The sequence below is a fragment of the Vespula vulgaris genome, chromosome 20 (genome assembly GCF_905475345.1).
Source record: "Vespula vulgaris chromosome 20, iyVesVulg1.1, whole genome shotgun sequence".
NCBI lineage: Eukaryota > Metazoa > Arthropoda > Insecta > Hymenoptera > Vespidae > Vespula > Vespula vulgaris.
This window is the reverse complement of record NC_066605.1, coordinates 927,501-939,683: the sequence shown is the minus strand read 5'-3', so window position 1 is coordinate 939,683 and position 12,183 is coordinate 927,501. Positions and strand designations below refer to the sequence as shown.

Here is a 12,183-nt window from a genome sequence, read left to right as displayed (position 1 = left end):
CTGCCCTCCCTTTTATATATTTTTTTTCTTTTTTTTTCTTTCTCTCTTTTTTTCCTTACCTTTTTTCCGTTCTCTCTCTTTCTCTATACCGAAACCTGCCCATGGCCCTTCGTGCCTTGTACTCCGTTTCGGTTCTTTTTGGTGAAGGGCGGAAGATGAGATTAGAATGACTGTTAACCTATGAATATCCGTCGAGGATCAGTAGGAAGTCGAATTTCGGAATGGAAATTTCGATATTCGAGAAACGTGACAATTTTGCCGTAAGTTCTTCCTTTCTTTCTTTTTTTCTCGTTTCTTCTTTTTTTTCCAAGGGAAAAAATTTTCACGAAATTCCTAACAGCAAATTCTTCTATTTCCATTCGTCCGTGTCCTTTCGACATGGAGTATCGATTCTTCCTAAAAAGGGTAGAAGTAATATCGATGGGAAAACGTGACAATTTTTACTGTGACTTTCTAAGATTCTTATCGTGCATTTTGCCATGTATGTATATATATATATATATATATATATATATATATATATATTCAGCTTTTCTGTTGGAAAATCGATTCTGAAAAGGTTAAAGTAATGTTTATTATTGAAAACTCTGACAGGTAGGTACATATGTAGATGCTAAAGAGAAATCAAAAGAGCTTTCATACGCTTCTCTCCTCTACTTTTATCGTCGCTTATCGATTCCTGTTGCGGAATTCTGTCACAATTCGCTTCTAGGAAGTCGACGTTCGGATATGCCGTATTTGCGAAGGGTGAAACCGAGCTCAAAAGGATTCGCGAGCGTGCAAATCCGCGAGTCTCTCTGCCTTTCGCACTTTGCCGCTTCTATCTGGAATATACTAACGCTCTATATATGTCTTTCTCCTATATATAATATATATATATATATATTTATATCAACAGATATATATATATATACATACATACAAACATACGTACATACATACACATACATATATATGTATATGTATATTTGTATATACATGTACATATATGTATGTATGTACATTGTAGAGTATAACGCACAGGGCGTCAATGCCGTACACATGGCTTCATCCTATTGGCGTACTTTGTCCGTATGCCTATTACATTCCCGTCACACGACGGATCTTGTACTCAATCGGCCTATACAAATCATAAACAGGCCCTATGATTCTACTAATACCGTATTCATATTGCGCATTCAGCCCTTTTAGTTCTCTGTACCGATTGGAAAATCCCGATGACGCGACTACGTTCATGTTCCGATGCAATACCGTAAAACCTAGACTCGTTCTAAGAGATTAGATTTCAAAAAAGAGGTTTGGAGTAGATACACGTAAGTACGTGCGTACGTGTATCTAGGTTTTTCTTTTCCTTTTCCTCCTCTTTTTTTTTTTTTTATACTTCATATTCGACTTTTCTTTCTCTTTTTCTCGTTTCTTCTTCTTCTTCTTCTTTTCCTTCTTTTTCGGTTCTATCACGTTCATTTAAAAATTAGAAAATTATTAGAGGAACGTGGAAGCATGTAGGAATTTTCTTTCGTCGATTTGACGAACGTCGAGGACTCTTTAAAATCGTTTTTATCGCCTCGGAAGACGATCGATCTCTCGTCCTCGACACGATGAAAAATTCTAATGACACATTTAGTCCTTATCCTGATCTATGAGACGTCTCGAACCGAAGAACGACGTACGGTGGTATTCTCTCTCTTTCTCTCTCTCTCTCTCTTTCTGCGATATTCTCCACGAGAAGACTTCTTTATCTGACGACTCGAAAAGCAGCAGCTAACCTCGACAAACGTAGTCGTGACACGCGAATTTCATTCGGATAAAGCGGCTTGCAAACTACGTTTCTCTTCTTTTCTTCTCGGTCTTACTCTTTCACATTTTCTTATCCCTCTACTATGTTACTTCGTTACAACCACTGTACTACTGTATTATGTACTACCAGTTAAAATTCGTCGATAGCGATAGAGCGTTACAAGGATACGTGGACGTTAATAAGTCAACGATATCGTTATTATATGCAATGTTGGCTGCGACAGAGAAATATCTCGTCGCATTAATCATTAACGATTGCAATCCGATTGTAATATTTCATTATCGATCGCAATTTATCATCAAATTTTTCTTTGTCCTCTTTTATTCTTTTCTTTTTTCTTTTTCTTTTTTTTTTATCTCTCGCAAATGTTAATCGTATCGTACGATTAAATTTATTCGGTGGTATTAAATTTTCATACTTTTGGAATGGATCAATCTTTCGTTATTGTCATTTAAAATTTCATTTCTAACGTGAAAATTGTTCTATCGAGTGGCTCGTCGATTATTCATAATACGAATCCATTGACGATGATTCGAATAAATATTAAAGTTTTCATCAATCGACAAGTATGGACGTTGTAATTCGATTAATACGTCAGAAATCGTTGACGAAATATTTCGTAGACTCGTACGTTCGTTGACAGATTGGAAATCATTGATGGACTATATTCGTATTTCATTCATTCGTCGACACATCGGAAATCATTGAATAGCTATGTTCATAGACTCCTTCCTTCATTGATAAATTTCGAACGATAGAAATATCACTTTATAGAATTAAAAGACTCGTAGAAATTATTACACGTGGAGGATTTGATATCAAAAATTTCTCCTCCTCCTCCTCCTCTTTTTCTTCTCTTCTTCGAATCGAATTTTTTGTTCTCTTTGGTCCAGGTTCCTTCTCGATGAGTCCTGGCTTCTCCATCTCGAACGGAGCAGGTGTCTCGCTCCTTCGCTTCCGATTTGCTTCGCTACCTGAAAATCGAACTTTGGACCATCTGTCGCGTCCTCCTCCTCCTCTTTCTCCTCCTCCTCTTCATCCTCATCCTCCTCCTTCTTTTCCTTCTGCTCCTTCTCGCGTTTCTTTTCTATTTCGTACGGAACGCAGCAGACGCGTTCTCTCTCTCTCTCTCTCTTTCTCTTTGTCCCTCTTTCTTTTCGAATTCCAGACGCGTTGCTGCAAACGAACGAAATGTATTTTCGAAAGCGCGTACGCACGAACGAAAGTGATATTAAGTCGAGTTTAGAAAGTATATCTTTTTTCTTCTTTTTTTTTTTGGTAACCGGGAGAAAGGGGCGAGAAGTAGATTTTTTTCAAGGAGACTCTTACTTTTCGTAGAATCATTCACATTCTTTTTGCTCCTTTTTTCGTTCTTCTCCGTTTTATCTCCGATCATCTTTATACGTTATTTGATCGATCATAAGAATAGAGTCGAACTTAAATCGAAATTAGAAAATAAATATAGTATCTCCCTATTGGATTTCGTTCGATTTTATTTGAAATTGTAATTAATTAATAACGATAATAAAAAAATGAAATCGAGCATATAAATTTTGTGCAAAAATACTGCTTTTAAAAAGGTAGTACGAAGAAAGTTAAATGTATTAAGTTGTGCGGAAAATTGATTATTAAATGGAATAAATTAAATTAAAAAAAATGTATATATATCGATTAGACGATAAAATAAACGACATTAAAATTCGTACGAGCTGATATAGCTACTACTATATAAAGACAGAAATTTTCCTGGCATACGTTTGAAAGGCGAGAAAGTTCTGTTCTCTCGCTATTGAAAATGATCGTTTGTCTCCGCAGAAACGGCCTCGGCTCGTCGTTGTTGGGTGCTAAAACCGTTTGCTCGGTGCCGAGCGTATAAATACATAGACGATTCCCGCGAAACACGCATTCGTAATTAGGGCACCACGCGAAAATACATGGCGAGACGTGCCGTTGAAAATGCAACGTTCTCACTCCCTCTCTTGTCTCTCTCTCTCTCTCTCTCTCTCTCTTTTACTCTCTTTTTGTTTCTCTCTCTTTTTCTCTTTCCCTCTCTCTTTTACTCTCTTTTTTTGTCTCTGTCTCTCTCGTTCTCTCTCGTTCTCTCTCTTTCTTTCTCTGACACGTGTGTTCGAATTTTAGATCAGCACGATCGACGTTTACAAATTTTTCCATTGTCTCTCTCTCTCTCTCTCGTTCTCTTTTTTTTTCATTCTCTCTCCTTCTACGTTTATATCAACGTTAATGTTTTTCTTTATTCTGCGATACAAAAAAAAAATATAACGATCAAACTACTACGTTGGTAGTTTATAAAAGCAAACTTTAGATATATAGGATATATATATATACATATGCGTATGTACATGTGATGTTGGACAAATATATCTATTGACGAAAAAAATATCTACTCTTCCCAGAGAGAGAAAGAGAGAGAGAAAAAAAGAGAGAGGGAGGGTGGGAGAGAGAGAGAGAGAGAGAGAGATTAATGAGATTTTTCACGTAGGAACTTTAAAACAATCGGTGAAACTATGTCTAAAAGAAAGTAGTACAAAGTTAACGAGGAGAAAATAATTGTACGTTCGTTATCGTACCAATCCTCTTTTCTATTTTCATTATAAATTTTTTTAAACTGATACAAAAGATATATATATATATATATGCATAAATTTAATGAAACAAACGTTATCTCCATTTGGTAGATCTAAATGAAATAAGCCGATGTCGATTCTGATTCCGAGGTTTACGGTTCTCAATGGTCTTCGGGGTTGACACGGTTCGTTAATGCTAATCCCAGAGTGACAGAGATACAGAGAGAGAGAGAGAGAGAGAGAGAGAGAGAGTGAGAGGTAGATAGATAGAGAACGGTATAGATAGACTACAGGTAGAACGATGCAATTCGGAACGTGATTGTCATCGAGTCACGTCGCCTTTAATCATCGATGATCTTCGATCCTATATATCTCGAGCATTTTACGTAAATACGACAGCATAAGCGAGCTTCCATTTCCTTCTCCCTCCTATCTACCTACCTCCCACCTATCTCCCGCCTACCTCCCACTTTCCCAGTGTCTTCCTCCTCCTGTCTCTCTCTCTCTCTCTCTCTCTAAATATCTGAATCTATATCTATCTTTATCTATCCTGTTCATCTTTCTCTTTCTCTTCCTCTTAACGCACGAACGCCTCGTAATGGCCGTCGAAGACCTTTACTTACTCACGACAAACGAGTAATTCAATTTGCTCGGATTGTCCCGTTAGATACGATTGGAGAAGGCACACGACGAACCTTCGAAACGAGGAGCATTGCTTTACCATCGATCCTTTCTTTCTTTTTTTCTTTTTTTTTTTCTTCTTTTTTTTTCTCCCAAACGCACATCGGGATAGTTCGCCGGATGCAATTAGCTTTTTCCTATTCCAGTTAAAACCATGACGTTTGGAAAGGATCGTTTGCCACTTAAACGTCTTTTGTTCTCTCTCGTTTCTCTCCGAACGAATGAAGATAATAATAAAAAAATAAAAAAAGATAAAAGAAGGAGGATAGAAACAAGAAAAGAAAATAAAAGATAAATAGAAAGATCAAATAGCTTATAGTCGAAACTATGGATAATTTATCGAAACTACATCGGCGTTATCAGATCGTATGAATATTTGAATTATCTGTTCCGTGCCATCATCATCGTCATTGATTGTTCATGATCTCGTCGTTTGGTCTAACGATAGTGAAATCGTCGTTGCAGTTGCGTGTCCGATCAAGAATTAAGCCGCAGGTCGTGTCGATTCCCGTCCCTTGTCATGCCAATAAACAAGCTCTCTCTCTCTCTCTCTCTCACCCTCTCACCCTTTGACCCTCTCTCCTAGTTATGTGTACATATTTCTGAATGTATGTGTGTATGACGGTAAGCAATCGCAAGGTATGCCCTTCCGGCATCAAGTATGACCCACATCGTAGAGCCAAAGCGAACCCGTTAGGCCGAATGAGCCAAGTTAGAGTGAGATAGAGATAGAGATAGATAGATAGAGAGAGAGAGAGAGAGAGATTTCTGCAAGAGAAATCCGTATACGCTTTGGCAGACAACATGGATACATAAACGCAAACATAAACGTTAGCAAGCGTAAGCAACGACGTTATGCATACGAGACAACTCTCGTATCCGTATCATCCGTGTCTCTTTTCTAGAAGATTAGACGTTTGTTGTTGATTTCGCCGTTGAGATAAGATCTAGATTCGTTCAACTCGTGTTTTCAGCGTGAACAAGTGCATGTATCTAGTCGAAACAATCGGATGGTTAGATCAACGTGATCCCTTATTATTTAAGTTTCGAGATTATATTTTAATATTTCAATAAATTATTTTCTTTTCTTCGGTTGTTCGATCGATACGTAAGAGTAATAATTTTTTTAAACAGTTTCATGTGCAAATCTTTTTCCTCGATCGATAGAAACCGATTGATTCGGCGGATTCCATGAAAATGTTATGAAGGACCATCCTCTTGCGAAGTGGTGTTATCAAAGTTGGGATTTCGCTTCTGTTAATCTGCTTATTCCATTTATCCGAAAGTTCATAAACTCGATATTGTCGAACACTGGCGATTTACAGCTAATCACGAGCGACGTTCTCAACGGATTTTCTCGATCACGAGCTTCTCGTAGTTTCCAAATTGTTCTACGAACGTAACTTTGAATTTACCAATGTGTTTTCTATCTTCCTCTATCTTTCCTCTCTCTCTCTCTCTCTCTCTTCGTCTATCTATTTCACCTGTTTTACGATAATGATACGTAGGTACAGACAGACAAATTCGATAAAAGCAACCTTTCCGAAAAGGATTAGAAATGAGAAAGGAGCGAGCCCTTGTAAGGTCTCTCTTTGCTTACGTTGATTGCGAAGGCAAACGAACGCCCTTTTCTACGGCCTTTTCTCACTCAGGGAATTTGGATCGCTTGATCGTTAGGAAAGAAAAGAAAAAAGCACAAGAAGGAGGAAGAAGAAAGGAAATAAGCAAAAAAAGGAAAGATGAAGAACAAGAAGAGGAAAAAAAAGAAAGAGAATGAGAAGAAAAGAGAAAGAGAAAGGTCTCTAAGTACATTCGAATTGCAGATGTACATATATATATATATATATATATATATATATATATACACATGCTCAAATTGCACAAGTATACGTATTTCAATTGCAGATATGCGTTAAATGTACGTATATGTACACGTATTGTGGAAACGTGTTAGATGTACATATATGTACACGTATTGCAGACACGCGTTAGTTGTACGTATATGTTCATGTATCGTAGATGTCTATGTATGTATTCAAATACACCTTTCTCTTTTTCTCTCCGTCTGTCTCTCTCTCTCTCTCTCTTTCTTCTTCTTCCTTTCTCTCTCTCTCTCTCTCTTTCTTTTTAGACCAACCTCGCATTCATGGCAGCGATAGCGCGAACACGATAAGCGCAACGAGCGATGCTTACTCGAGTGCCACGAAGCTGCCGCATAAATATTCGTGCCGGCGACTCATTATCGCCGTCGTACTCGGTTCATTACCCTAGCAGGTCCTTTTGACCCCACGACTACGAGGATCTTCTCTTCTTCTCTTCTCTTCTCTTCTCTTCTCTTCTCTTCTCTTCTCTTCTCTTCTCTTCTCTATTTCCATTTTAACGTATACACGCATACATATAAACACGCGTATATATATGTAGGTATATACCTATCTATGACAAGTCTAAGTATTAAGGTCCTCAGTATTACTTTGAACTTTCGAATACGATGGCTCTTGTGTCTATCTCACTCACCGAGTCGTTATCGAATTAGTAGACAATTTTGTTAACAGACTAACTGGGCTATACAATTATATATATATATATATATATATATATATATATATATATATTCGTGAGTAACTTTGACTAATTGCAAGTTTTGTCGCTCAAGGAACCATCTTGAGATTTTCCTGATTTTCTTGAATTATGCTCTTTGACAAGCTTTGGAAGAGAAGTATGTATGTACGTATGATAAATCGTATAACGTCTCCAACGAACGTTATTTGATATTTTTGCTTATTTCGTCTAAAGATAAATCGACCATCTTCTTTTACACACGAGTTAACAATTTGTCTTATTCTTTCTCTCTCTTCCTTTCTCTCTTTCTCTCTCTCTCTTTCCCTCATGTTTTTCATTAGCGACGAGAGAATTATTCTTTTCTTTCCTTTTATCTTTTCTTTTTCCTTTACCCTGTTAAAGCAGAAATAAGAACGTTTAAAATTTCAATGGTACTAATGTAATCATTCATTGTTTCCCTTTTCGTGGCAAAATTTCAAGTGAAACAAGAGTCTTACGTACATAGTATAATACCGTTAGACGTGCCAGATAGAGAGTACTTTATGCCAGAAGGGAAAAATAATAGTGGCAAATCAGTCGAGTAGGTGGCAAACTTGGCAACACTTGTATATATACCCTTATTTCCTTGCTTTATCGCACTCTACGAGTATATTAAGATTGATGGAAAGAATTCAGAGAAAGAAAGAAAGAGAGACAGAGAAAGAGAGAGAGAGAGAGAGAGAAAAAGAGAGTGGTAAAAAGCTCGCTCGTGTTGTTGATCTATGTATCGACAAGGGAAAAACAAACTTTAGGAGAAAAAAGATGAATGCGTATAGGTATATGCGTATACACGTACACACACATACACGTGTATGTTTATATGAATACCTACCCATAGATTTCTCGAGTCATTGACGCGACGTTTCGAGTCCTTCCGAGGTTAACTTCGTAAATAAACATTTTAGCTCTCGACATTGTTTAACCTTAGAGTTCTTGGAATTACTTGTCTTCTTGTTGTCCTCAATTTGATTCATACATCGTTGATAAAAGGATCTTAGTAAGAGGCCAGCTCTCGTAAGATACAGACTCTCTAAGAAAATTAACTCGACTCGAAGGCAGCTACGAAGGATCTCTCGAGCGACTTTATTTTTCTAAGGTAAATCCTCTCGTCTCGTTTGTTAATATTACTAAGTATAACGATATCTATTTAAACTAATTGCCGTATCGATAAATCGTTTCCTAATAACGCTACCCTATCCTAAATTCTCCAACAGTTTGGGATCGAAAGCCCGTCGAAAATGCATTTGATTAAATGGCAACAATTCTGGAACTGTATATTAATCGATGCTTACCTGTTTTCGCCAGCATTCAATCCTACCGTTCTAGAAATGATTGCGGCCAAAATAATTGCGTTCCGATTAGCGAAATTCCGTTCCAAGTTGCGTCGAAATCAATCGATCGATTTCTATTGTTGTTACGTAGATCGCTATTATGGAGTATAAATTTTAATAATTATTATATTATAAGTTATTATATAAGTTTCAATAATGATTACATTACGTAGATAACGACTGGATGAGTCAGCGAGACACAAGAGTCAATACATACATGCGTATTTACGTTTTACTACATCGTTATCTATACGTATATATATATATATAATTTCTTATCAATGTATCTTGGGTATTATTACGACACACGTGCGTAAGGTCGTTGTGTCTATTTATTATGAGACAAAGAACAAATGTTTTTATTTACTTCTTTTCAAGTCTAGTCGAGCGATCGAGAAAACAAGTAAAAGATGTCCTAACGAGATCACGTTTCTCTCTCTCTCTCTCTCTCCCTCTCCCTCTGTGTTCATTCTTTCTGAGAGATACAGTGAGATACAGAGAGACGGAGAGAGGAAGAGAGGCGGTCTGGAAGGGTGGCAAAGAGGTCTCCATGGTGAAACCGTTCCACGGACGAGTCGTTGCCATTCGTCACTTCCGCTTGATAATCCACATAGTTTTTCCATGGCGGACAACGGTCGAGCAGAGAGTAAAAAGTACTTTGTCTTCTTAGAATCGTTGGAACGTCGACTGGACGTTTCAACGTTTCCTACTTCATCGCGATCATTCTTCCGTGTTATTTCTTTATCATCTTTTCATGAAAGGAGAACACATCGTTATCACATGTTCGTCCGAGCCTCGTTAAGTTTTCTCGATGAATTATCGACCAATTATCGATCGAACGATCGAGTGTCCGACCGACCGACCGCTCGATCCACGCAAATGATCGAACATTGACTCACGTAAAATCGATTTAACCGATCGAACGTGCGAAACGGAATAATACAATTTGTCCAAACGAAGGAGATAGTAGTATACTCGATCACGCTTCGTTTAGCTAGAAATAAATCGTAATTAAAGCCTCGTCACTCTCGTCATTTTCAAATCGAAATTCGAAATCGAACCTTCCAATTCGTTCGATCGATCGATCTTCGTCGAGCAAATTCGCACGTCGGCATCGTTTTCGTTAGAGAGAAAGATAGATAGAGAGAGAGAGAGAGAGAGGGAGGAAGAGAGAAAATAGCTAAATAACTAAGAGCTTGGATATTGTTATCGATGAACGAGGAGTTTCTGTCAGGTTTGTGTTTATTGAATAGGATGATCGAAACGTGACCCTTTTCTAATGAACCTTCGTCTGCTTTAGATATTGACTCGATACTTGTTAAAAGAATATAACATACTTTATAATATAAAGTGACTGACCTCTTTCTCTCTCTCTCTCTCTCTCTCTCTCTCTCTCTCTTTTAAAATGGAAAAATTCATTTTCGGAGGATACGACCTCTTTTCGATGAATTTATTAACGTCACCGATCTGACGATCGCCGTCTTCTGATTTCTTTTTTGCTCTTCGTACTTTAGAAAGTTCAATCTCTAATTTCTCTTCTCTTCTTTTGGAACAAGCTCTCCATTTTTCTTTCTTTCTTTCTTTCTTTCTTTCTTTCTCGCACAGACGTATTGATTTATAATATAGTTACGATATAAGAAGAAAGGAAAAAGGGAAAGAAAGAAAATTACGCTTACAATTAGGCATTTCGATAAAAAGAAGAGAAATTTATAACTAAAACATATACACACACACACACACACACACACACATATTTAAGAAATAGATTTATTATCGAGTTTAAGCACACTAGAATGATAAAATGGAGATTGTTACTAGTTTTCTCTAAACATCTTTGATTTCATTTCCTTCAAACGAAGCACGAACTCACGTTTATTGGAATAACGTTTACCTCGGTTACGCGAGAGAGGAAGAGAGAGCTACGGAGACAGAGATAGATTGATAGATAGAGAAAGAGAGAGAGAGAGAGAGAGAGAGAGAGAGAGAGAGAGAGAAAGAAGAGAGAGAAAGCCCTCCAGGTAGTAGAAGCTCCAGGCACGAAAGGCTCAGCCTCTGCTCACCGGCAATAAGCGGCTGCTGTTGCCGCCGTTGCCGTAGCTGCCGAGTCACGCGACCATCAAAGATTCAAGGCCCCCGAGGGCCAGCAGATGGTCCCAGATCCAACGTGGTCCCGACTTCGAACCTCTCGCAGCCTCTTCTCCTTCTCTTTCTCCTTCTTCTTTTGCTTTTCCTCCTTCTCTTGCTTCTTCTCTTTCTCCTTCTCCTCCTCCTCCTCCTCCTCCTCCTCCTCCTCCTCCTCCTCCTCCTCCTCCTTCATCTTCCTCCTCTTGAACTGGCAACGTTGCGTTTCTACCAGCTTCCTTTGGCTCACACCGTTAAAAGTCCCTGAAACTGGCTTTTCCATAAAGCCAGTAAACGTATTTCAAAACGATATCATCAGGCTCTCGATACTCTCTCAAGAGATTCGTTAGGTCCATGAACTTTGACCCCTTTTGCAAGCGTCTTATCATTTTCTCTAATAATAAGTTAGAACGTTACCCGTACCGTAAATAATTATTCTTACCAACGATATTTGGCTGTAATTCGGTCGTATGTCGTTACTCTTGTTATTTTGTTGAACGATATATGCGATTTGGTTTATCAAATTTAAAAAGTACAACGCTTAGGTAACTCTTATGTAGTTTGAACGTAATCACATATGTCTTCTTTCTTATCTTCACACTCGGGAAACGTTTGGCAACGCTGTGTATAGCTTCGTAAGGCCCTCCTTGTAGTATACTATGCTCGTGCTCGTGCTCGTGCCGAGGCCTGCTGATCAGGCCCGACTCTATTCGCTCATGGACCATTCCGATGCACTTTTACATTCTAAATCATTACTTCGTCGTTTCTTATCAATATAAAACTCGATTAATCGAACGATGTATCGATACTTTTTATTTATCGTGTAATATATATCGAAAGATCCTAACGAACTCGTTTCGATCGAAAATATTCGATTTCCCATTCGTTCTAATTTAAGAATAAAAAAATTCACGATAACAATAATCATTGTCTGGAGTTCGTTCGTGTAAACGTAAATTCGTGATTACAGGGTTCGTGATAAGGAAGCATCGATTAAAAGGAAAATCAGGTCAAATTATACTATTAAAGCGTGTAGAGAGAAACGTTCGTTATTCGTGACGTATGAAAT

The 12,183-nt window shown here is 37.9% G+C and overlaps 1 protein-coding gene and 1 long non-coding RNA gene across 7 annotated transcripts in view; one reads left to right on the top strand and one right to left on the bottom strand.

Annotated features, from left to right (window-relative positions):
• The window catches only part of LOC127071019 (hemicentin-1), a 149,446-nt gene that overhangs the window by 13,218 nt on the left and 124,045 nt on the right, over nt 1-12,183 (bottom strand). The gene's annotated exons all lie outside the window — the stretch shown is intronic.
• LOC127071029 (uncharacterized) overlaps nt 1-12,183 on the top strand; it is a 70,620-nt gene that overhangs the window by 21,826 nt on the left and 36,611 nt on the right. The gene's annotated exons all lie outside the window — the stretch shown is intronic.